The sequence below is a fragment of the Leucoraja erinacea genome, chromosome 24, assembly GCF_028641065.1.
Source record: "Leucoraja erinacea ecotype New England chromosome 24, Leri_hhj_1, whole genome shotgun sequence".
NCBI classification, from domain to species: Eukaryota; Metazoa; Chordata; class Chondrichthyes; order Rajiformes; family Rajidae; genus Leucoraja; species Leucoraja erinaceus.
In genome coordinates, this window is record NC_073400.1 from 22,039,308 (window position 1) to 22,049,912 (window position 10,605).

The following is a 10,605-nucleotide window of genomic DNA, read 5'->3' on the forward strand; positions in this document are numbered from 1 at the left end:
GGTCCCCTAATTTGAGGAAGGACATTCTTGCTATTGAGGGAGTGCAGCGTAGGTTTACAAGGTTAATTCCCGGGATGGCGGGATTGTCATATGCTGAGAGAATGAAGCAGCTGGGCTTGTAAACTCTGGAATTTAGAAGGATGAGAGGATATCTTATTGAAACATATAAGATTGTTAAGGATTTGGACACGCTGGAGGCAGGAAACATGTTCCCGATCTTGGGGGAGTCCTGAACCAGGGGCCACAGTTTAAGAATAAGTGGTAATCCATTTAGAACGGAGACGAGGAAACACTTTTTCTCACAGAGAGCTGTGAGTGTGTGGAATTCTCTTCCCCAGAGGGCAGTGGAGGCAGGTTCTCTGGATACTTTCAAGAGAGAGCTGGATAGGGCTCTTAAAGATAGCGGAGTCAGTGGATATGGGGAGAAGGCAGGAACGGGGTACTGATTGGGTACTGATTGGGGATGATCAGCCATGATCACATTGAATGGCGGTGCTGGCTCAAAGGGCCGAATGGCCTACTCCTGCACCTATTGTCTATTGTCTATGTCTATAAAGTCAATTATGCATAAATCTCCAAGACAGCTCATTCAATTAGAACCTCAAGAGACTGCTTGAGTCTGAAGAAAGGTCTCGACCTGAAACATCACCTATTTCTTTTCTCCCGAGATGCTGTCTGACCCACTGAGTTACTCCAGCTTTTCGTGTCTATCTTGAATTTATTTTGTTTGTACATAAAGACTGAAGAAAAGATAATGCTGGAGATTTATCTGTAAAGGATCCAATCAAATACCATTCATGGGTTTCACATCTTTGTGTTCACTGAGAACACAAGTTTTAAGTAGAGATGCTTATCAAAAATAGAATATTTGCATTCCAGAGGTGAATATTAATGATAGTGGTTGTTTATATAATAAGATTGATATTGTAATTGGTTAGGACATATACCTAATTCCCTAAGCATGTTTGGCAATTGCTTATTACAAAATAAAGACAGGAATGGTTAAAACACTCAGCGGGGCAGGCAGTATCTCTGGAAAGAGAAACAAAGCTGATGTTTCAAGATGAAGACTCTTCATCAGACCAGATGATTGATCTGAAGTCTGGGTTCTATGATGAGGGAAAACAAGATGCACCATCTATTCAGAACCTCTGGCTGATAGTGGTTGTAAATACTTCAGCTTCTGCTTTTGCTTGCTGGGCCCTGGTAATAGGAATGTTTTCAGAGCCTCCTTCTCCATTTGGCTGTTTAATTCTCCACCACCATTCATGACTGGATGTGGTAAGATGCAAAACACTGTTGCCCTGAGATTATTTACCTCTGCCTGTACCTATGTTTTTGTTGTTTAGAACATATATGTAATACTGCACTTGCATCTTTAAGAGGCAAATCCTCATCATTTTTTCGTAATGGCTGGTGGTGCTCCCTTCTTCACAGTTTCTCCCCAGCCGTTATCAGGCAACTGAAATATCCTACCACAACCAGATAACAGTGCTGAACTACTAGCTACTTTTTTGATGGCCCTCAGACTATCCTTGATTGGACTTTGCTGGCTTTACCTTGCACTAAACATTATTCTCTTATCATGTATCATCTATACACTGTAAATGGATTGATTGCAATCATGTATTGCCTTTCTGCTAAATATCATCAAATGTATATACATTCGTCCTTGTCCAAAGTTAATGTTCTCACTGTTCAATCCCACTATCTGATTCATACTTCTCTTCAGTGAAGTTATATACAATATATCCCTTTATACTTATCTAATTAAATGCCCTTTCCCTCAGCTTGACCTTGTGAACTGCAGTGGAACAAACTATCTCTTTTTGTTTTCCTGATATCTTTAACACACAGATGTAAAATTAAATGGTGCTATTGAAAATGTCAATATCATTTCATGCACCTACTACCTCCCCTTTACAGAATATCCCAGTGTTCTTTTATGCTTGAGCCATTCTACAATTTTGCCTTCGGACCAGGGTATTATGTGTATGCGCATAGAACAGTGAGCTGTCCCCTATCTCCCTCTGCTGAAAACATTTAATATAATATTTTCACATCAAACTGTTTGGTTCCCAGCTCTCTGCACAGAATTTCCCCACTATTTTGAGAGATAGATTTAGCTCTCAGGGCTAAAGGAATCAAGGGATATGTGAAAATGGGGTACTGATTTTGGATGATCAACCGTGTTCATATTGAATGGTGGTGCTGGCCTACTCCTGCACCTATTTTTTCTGCAAATGTTTATAAAAATATGTGTTCCTTTTACTCCTGGATTTGATCTGTGTGGCCTTTGGCCTGCTGGTACTGAATCTCTTAGTATGCAATTCCACAGGCACTCTTTGTGTGCGGCCATTTCTAATCACTGAAGCTGCTGCCTAAGCCGCTCTCTTGTGCTCTCTGTGTACTGAAGAACAAGGTTCCCTCAAACACATTTCCATTTGTTATGTCCTTAGTTAAATTTGTTGTACTGCTGTCACAATTAAATGGATGTCCCGTGTAAGAGGAAAAAAGATAGCAACTTGACTGTGTACTTCTGCACAATTCACATTAATATCCTTCTCTCTTCCTGAGATTACCTAGGCCATACAGATCAAACCTATCCATGCAAAGTGTCATTCTTCTCTCCTCTGTACAGCCTATATGATTGATTTCTCAGTCAAAACTATTGTATTTGTGTCCTAATTCAGTATTTCTGCAACCTTTCCTGCACATCCCTCTCTGTATTTTTCCTGTTAATTAAGCATATGTTGAATCTATACCTGGGAGATTACAAGTTGTCGCTGGTGTCCCAGGTTTATCCTAATGCCCTTCCTCTGCCACTGGCCAGAAAATACATCTCTCCTATCTGCTGGGCTTTATGCACAGAGCAGCCTTGCCCTTACAACAAAGAGTTCAATCACTGTAGTTCATCTATATTACTAAAAGTCTGTTCTTGACCGGTTTTGGCGATCTGTGCTGAGATTTCCGAGAGAACGCCGCCACCTACAGCCGTCATTTTTGGCCACCTCGCTCAGAGCCCCCCTCCGCAGCATGTGTGCCGAGGATTTTTCCAGTCGATGAAAAATGACAGAGATATTAATGATTTTACAAAATTCCCCATTCTCTCGGCTGCCCCCGCTGGCGGCAGGGGGGATGGACTATAAAACCAGGAAGTGGTGTGCCTCAATTAGTCTGCAAGCTGGAAGATGGTAGAGGGTCACGTTTCTCTGAGCTGTGAATAACACTGAACACACGTCCACACAACTGTGAGTAAGTACCCTTAATGTGGTTTGAAAATGAAAATATGGTTAAAGTAAAAAAGCACTGCCTGCAAATGGTTGTTTGGGGGTTTGGGTTGAAATAAAAAGGCACTCTCTCTCCCCCCCCCCCCTCCTTTTACCCCCCCCCCTCCCCCTCCTCCTCCCCCCCCTCTCCTCTACCCCCCCCCTCCCCCCCTCCCCCCCCTCCTCTCCACTCCCCCCCTCTATCTCCCCTCTTTTTCTCCCCCTCCTCCCCCCCCCCCCACCATCCCTCCCCTCCCACCCCCTTTCCCTGCTCCCCTCCCCTCTCCCTCTCCCCCTCTCAGCACACCCCCCTCTCAGCACACCCCCTCTCCTTCCCCCCCTGTCCTCAACCCTCTCTCTCCTCCCCCCCCTTTCTCTCCTCTTTTTCTCCCCCTCCTCCCCTCCCCCACCATCCTCCCCTCCCACAACCCCCCTTCCCCCCCCCCCCCTCCCTGCTCCCCACCTCTCTCCCCCTCCCCTCACCTCTCCTCCTCCCTTCTGCCCCCCTCACCTCTCCCCCTTCTCCCCACTCTCACCCTCTCTCTCTCCTCCCCTCCACCCCCACCTTTCCCCTCTCACCCACCCTCCCTCTTCTCCTCCTCGCCCCCTCTCGCTCCTCTCTCTGTGTCTCTGCTGCTTCTCTATCTGCCCTCACCTCATGTGACTGCAAGTTGGGGGCTATGCGTCAGTAGGGTGGTTATGGGGTAAAAGGAGCAAATTAATAATATTAATATAATATCAAGGGGGGTAATTAGCGTGAGTGCGGGGGGGATAGTTAGTGTGTGTGACGCTGCATGCCGCCTCCCCCCCCGCACGGTGGGGGAACAGACCCAACGGGTCTGCACTTGGTCTAGTATATTATATATTTGTCTTCATTTTTGTACATGACCATGTTTTCAATAATGAATATCTGTATGTGTCTATGTATGGTATACTTGTGAATGATTGTGCATGGGAGTTGGGAAAAGAAATAATCTGTTACAGTGCTTGAAATCAGGTATAGTAGGGAGAATGGTTACTTGAAATTCATTATGTTGGAACAAAACGTGTGACCACTCATGCCTAAGTGGTGATGTGGATGCTTTCAGGAGAGAGTTAGATAAAGCTCTTAAAGATAGCGGAGTCAAGGGATATGGGGAAAAGGCAGGAACGGGGTACTGATTATGAATGATCAGCCACGATCACATTGAATGGCGGTGCTGGCTCGAAGGGACGAATGGCATACTCCTGTACCTATTGTCTATGCATGGACGGAGAGACTGTAGATGCTGAAATCTGCAACAAAAAGTAGAATGCTGGAAGAACTCAGAGGGTCAAGCAGCAATGGGGATAAAGTCGATGTCCCCAGCCTATTCTTATTACTCAAGTTGTTCAATCCCAGTAACATCCTCGTGAATCTTGTCTGTACCCTTTCCAGTTTAAAGACATTATTTCCACAGCTGGTCCAGAGCTGCAGCCAGAACTGCAATCAATACTTGAAGTGTAGTCGAAGCAACAACTTGTACAATTGTAACATGACATTCAATTCCTGTAATAAATGCCCTGACCAATGAAGGCAAACAGGCCAAACACATTCTTCACCACCCTGTCTACCCGTGTCTCCACTTCCAGGCAACTTTGTAGCTCAACATCACTCTCCAGGGTCCTACCATTTACTATGAGTCATTTCCCCCTGGTTTAACATAACAAACTGCAATGCCTCACATTTGTCCAATGGAATTCCATCTGTGATTCTTTACTCCACCTCCCTTTAAAACAGGATATTGATCCCCAGTTGATGACGATCCGTTGTAATCTTCGATAACCCACTCACTCTCTACTTTGCCACCTATTTGTATATAATTTGCCAACTTACAAACTATGTTTACAGCATTGTCGTCCAAATCGTTAATATAGATGACAAACAGTGGCTCCAGCACCACTAGTCACAGGACTCCAATGTGAAACAGAACCCTCCACTACCATCCTCTGACTCCTTCCAACAAGCCTGTTTTGTATCCAATTGGCTAGCTCACCCTGAATCCCACGTGATCTAATCTTCCAGACTAACCTACCAGGCAGGACCTGCACATCTTCACTCATGCATTGAATACAATAACCTGTTTGTCCTCTGGAAATATTTGTACCGCTGCATTTCTCCTGGTGTATGAAATCTGTGACAAGTACTTTCCAATGAATTTGGCAGAACTCCTAGCTCCAATGCATTTCCATATCCAATGCTGTGAGTGCTCAGCCTCAGGCTTGGAACATTGTTCTCTCCCCCCCACTGAAACCCAAATTTTATAATCCAGTTTTACCATTCTGAATTTTGATGTTCCTTCACCAACAGCTGAATTCCCCAAACAGAGCAACTTTCTTACCAAGTGTGCATGTTGAGAAGTCTGATCTGTTCCACACCTGAAGCTCCTCCTCTTCTTGCCCAAGCTTTTGACCAAGAGCCCGACACTAATATATTTTACTAGCACAGACATATTAGACTGGCTGTCAGTTATTTATTTCTTGGGGTTCTTTGTATTACTGACAAGATAGCCTGAATAACCTAACCCTAATTGCCCTTGAGAAGGTAGTATGAGCTATCTTCTGGAACCATAACAATCCTTCTCATGAACATACTTCCACAATACTGTTGGGTAGAATACAGTGACAAAGGGGGAATGGTGGTAGATTTCCGAGTCAGGATAATGGGTGACTTGGATGGACCATGTTGTTGGAGTGCACCCGGCTGCCCTTTTTTTTGCTTTTAGATGTCGTGGATTTACGAGTTGCTATTCGATCAGCCAAGGCAAGTAGCTGCAGTGCATATTGTAGTTGGCACATACTGCAGTCATGGTGGAGGAATTAATGTTTATGGTGCTGGGTGAGCTGACATTTAAACAGACTGCTTTGTTCTAAACTGGTATCGAGCTTCCTTCCTGTTACTGGAGCTTGGCTCATTCAGGCAAGTGGAAAGAATTCCATCACACTTTTAATTTTGTGGTTTGTAGATAATAAACAGACCTTGAGTGTCAGGAGGCAAGTGGCTCGCCACAGGGTATCCAGTATCTGACCTGCTTTTCTAAGCACAATATTCATGTGGCAGGTCTAGTCGAGTTCTCTAGTTAGTTATGGCCACCAGAATGTTGATGGCAGGGTCCTCAATGATGGCAATGTCACTGGATGTCAGCCTGGTTGCACATGATTATTAGCGTTTTTTTTCAAATTATCTGGTTATACTATGCCGTCTGTCAGACAGAATATGCTTCAGTTGTGAAAAACTTCTTTCTACCCCAGCTGAGGTCACTGGTGCATACCCAAAACAGTTTACAGACTCTAAATTCATGTCGACATCTTGTGCATTACATCTACCTTTGAGAACTTTAGCTATGTTTGTATTTCTTCAAGATCTTTGTTAGCTAAAATCACTCTCTCACATTTTTCTTGTATGTCTTTACCTACATCGCCAAGAACTTTACAAATATCGTCAGTTACTTTGTTGAAAACATGCAAGTTATTCACTAATGTTTCGTCACGTTTCTCAAGGGAAGCGATGGCTTGAGGGAATTTTGCAAAATTGGAAGCAATAAACACAAGATCGCAGTGGAGGGAATTTTTCTGCATGATTTCACTGACAATCCTGACTGCAGCAGATTCTTCTTCTTCAAAACAGATTGACGATTTATTTTCTCTTTTCAAAATTTGCAGCATAGTAGAGTACAGCAGAGAGCCATGTACCCCACCGTCATAACGGGATGAGGAGGTAGCAGAATCTCGGGTGCCATTTCCTTGTACAACTGCCACGTGACGGTACTTTGAAGAAGATTTTCTTGACATTGGAAACTAGGCGATCGACATTTGGAAACAAACTACGTCTGTGCTTGGCAATTCTATAAAGTCCTTGAGCTAAGCATATCAAATGCAACAATTTGGGGAATAAAACTTTAAGTCACCAACAGAAGTGCATTCTCGTGTTTTATACCTTCTGGCCAAAGTACAGCAAGTGAAGATGTAAGCAACTTAGCAATAGTTGAGCTAGTTGACCTGCCTCCAGTGTACCGATAACCACATTGGCAACATATCTCCCCACAACATCGGTTGTCTCGTCTATTGAGATCCATATTTTGTTGCATGCAACTTCATCTCTAATTTTCTACACAACAATGTTGAACTTGCTGTCAACATAATTTTTCCGTAATGATGACTCGCTTGGTATATGTTCCTCTGTGTATTTCTCTAAAAAATCTCCAAGAGATTTGTTTTCCAATTTCCACAGTGGAATTCCAGCATCAATGAATGCTTTGAAAAAATCACTCTAAAATTCAGATTTGCAACTGGAGCCAGCTGTAAATGTAGTGAGGAGACAAGCTTGGGTATTTCCTTTGGTAGTCTACACCCCAGCAGAATCAACATTGACTTCTCTAATTTTAGATAGTCCTTGTCTTCTCCCTCCACCCCCTCCGCCTTCCCCGCTCTCCTTCTAGTCCTACTGTTGCCGCCTCTTCCTTTCTTTTTCCCACCCCCCCTCCCCCCACATCAGTCTGAAGATGGGTCTCGACCCGAAACGTCGCCTATTCCTTCTCTCCACCGAGCCTCACTCGCTGAGTTTCTCCAGCATTTTTTGTCTACCTTTGATTTTTCACTAACACCAATAATTATGAAGTGCCTGGAGAGACTGGTCCTTAAGCACATCAAGGCTGCTCTCCCATCAACCCTAGATCCACATCAATACGCATACAGAGCCAACAGATGACGCCATTGCCACTGCCCTCCATACTGTATTGCTCCATCTAGAACAACGGGGAACATACGCACAGTTGCTGTTTGTAGATTACAGCTCTGTATTTAATACAATCATACCCAGCAGACTGGCCCTCAAACTGTCTGACCTAGGCTTTGAACACATCTGCTTTTGGATAAAGGACTTCCTAACAGACTGGCCGCAGTCAGTCAGGATGGGCCCCCACCACTCTACAACTCTGTCACTCAGCACAGGGGCTCCACAAGGCTGTGTGCTGAGCCCCGTCCTCTACTTCCTCTATACCGATGACTGTATACCAACCCACAACACGAACACAATCATTAAATTTGCAGACTACACGACAGTGGCGGCGGTTGATCACTGAGGGCGATGAGTCAGCTTACAGGGAGGAGGTACAGAGGCTAATAGGCTGGTGTTCAGAAAACAACTTGGCACTCATCAGCATAAAAACAAAAGAGCTTATCATCGACTTCAGGAAGAAGCAGGGTGACCATCCCCCACTGCACATAAATAGAGAAAGAGTGGATAGAATCTCCAGTTTCAGGTTCCTGGGCACCCACAACTCAGAAGATCTAACATGGTCAACCAACAAAAACTCTATGGTTAAGAAGGCACTACAATGGCTTCACTTCCTAAGAACACTCAGGAAAGTCAACTTGCCACAACAGCTGCTATTGTCCTTCTACCGCTACTCCATTGAAAGTGTCCTGACACATGGTATCCTGACGTGGTGTGGCAACAGTTCTGCGGCTGACAAGAAGGCTCTGCAGAGTCATCAACACCGCCCAGAATATCACCAACACACATCTGCCTGCCCCGGAAGACATCTCTAGCTCCCATTGCCTGCAGAAGGCACCCTGCATCCTGAAGGACCCTTCTCAAACCTTTGCCCTTCTGCGCTGCAGGTCCATCAAAGCACACACAAGACTAACAGTTTCTACCCTAAGGCCATCACCACACTGAACTCTGCACTAAAAGAACATCCCCCATTGTCAATATTTATACTGTACAATACTACCTTTGTGCAATACTGATATATTAATTTATAATATTTATTTTTTAAATACTATTCTGTGCAATATCTTATATTCTGGCAATGACCTTCTGAGTGCAATATCTTATATTCTGGTAAGGGTGCATACGTAGGCATAATGTGTATGCTTTGGTGAATCTGTGTATGTGTCACAGTATGTGTATGTGATTGTATGAACAATTTTTATTTTTCTCATTTTTTTGCTGTTATTTTATATTTATTTTTTATTTTGTACATTTGAGCTTCGCTCGGGCAGTGCAGCTGAATTTTGTTGTATGCACCACTATAATGACAATAAAGGCAACAACAGGACAACTGCTGAACCTCCCTCAGCACATTGAAGATGACTTCGAGGGTAAGCTGATCACAGGCGCAGTATTTGTAGACTTGTGCGCAGCATATGATACTGTAAACCACCGTACCATGAAAGTCAAACTGCAACAAACACTACAGGACTCTCATCTTGTCCAGTTCATCATGACAATGATGGAGAACCGCCGCTTCTTCGTATGCCTGAATGGTCAGAAGTCGTTGGAGACGGCAAAATAATGGTCTACCACAGGGAGTGTCCTTTCCCCAACGTTGTTTAATATATACACCAATGACCAACCCATCACCCCGAAAATTAGGTCATTTCTGTATGTATGCTGATGACTTGTGCATCGCAATGCAATCCTCAGACTTCAGCCAGATTGAGACCGTACTAGAGGCTCTCTGCAGAATATGACCACATACTACCAACAGATCTCCTTGCGCCCAAACCCAAGAAAAATGCAAAGTGCAGCTTTCCACCTTCAGAACCGTGATGCGAAATGTCAACTCCAGGTGCGATGGAATGATATCCTGTTGGAACATTGCAAATCCCCAAAGTACCTAGGTGAGGTCCTCGATCGCACTTTATCAATAGCACCAACATGTTGAGAAAACGAAGGCAAAGGTCAACACCCGGAACAATGTCATTGAAAAATTGGCAAACAGCTCATTTGGAAGTGACCCAACAACAATCCACACTGCAGCCTGGCGCTCTGTTTCCCAGTGGCAGAATATGCAAGCCCCGTCTGGAGCCGCTTTAAACATGCACGCAGGGTGGACTCTGCATTGAACACTGCCTGCAGGAAAACCACAGGATGCCTGAAGCTGACAAAGGTTGAACATCTGTACCGAGCTGGCAGGCATCGACAAACCATCTCGAAGACGTGATCGGGCAGCTGCAGTAGAATGCTTCAATGTGGACGCAGACCCCCGTCACCCCTTTCACAATCACCAACATGCCAAGGAACGCCTGAAGAGTCGGAACAGCCTCATGGAACTAGAGGCAACCGTACCAGGCACCAAAACCAAACAACAGATGGCACCAGGACACCACCTGCCTTATACTACCTGGAAAGCCCTAAATTGCCTCCACACTGGAGTGGAACGCTGCGGACTCAACGTGAAGAAGTGGGGCCTCTCGAACTCTGACAAGTGCAACTGTGGAGAGGTACAGACAATGGCCTTGCAGCGGAGAGGCATGCACTGCGGAGGATCTCCACAGAGGCACAGATGTGGCACTGTCTGTGGCAAAGCGA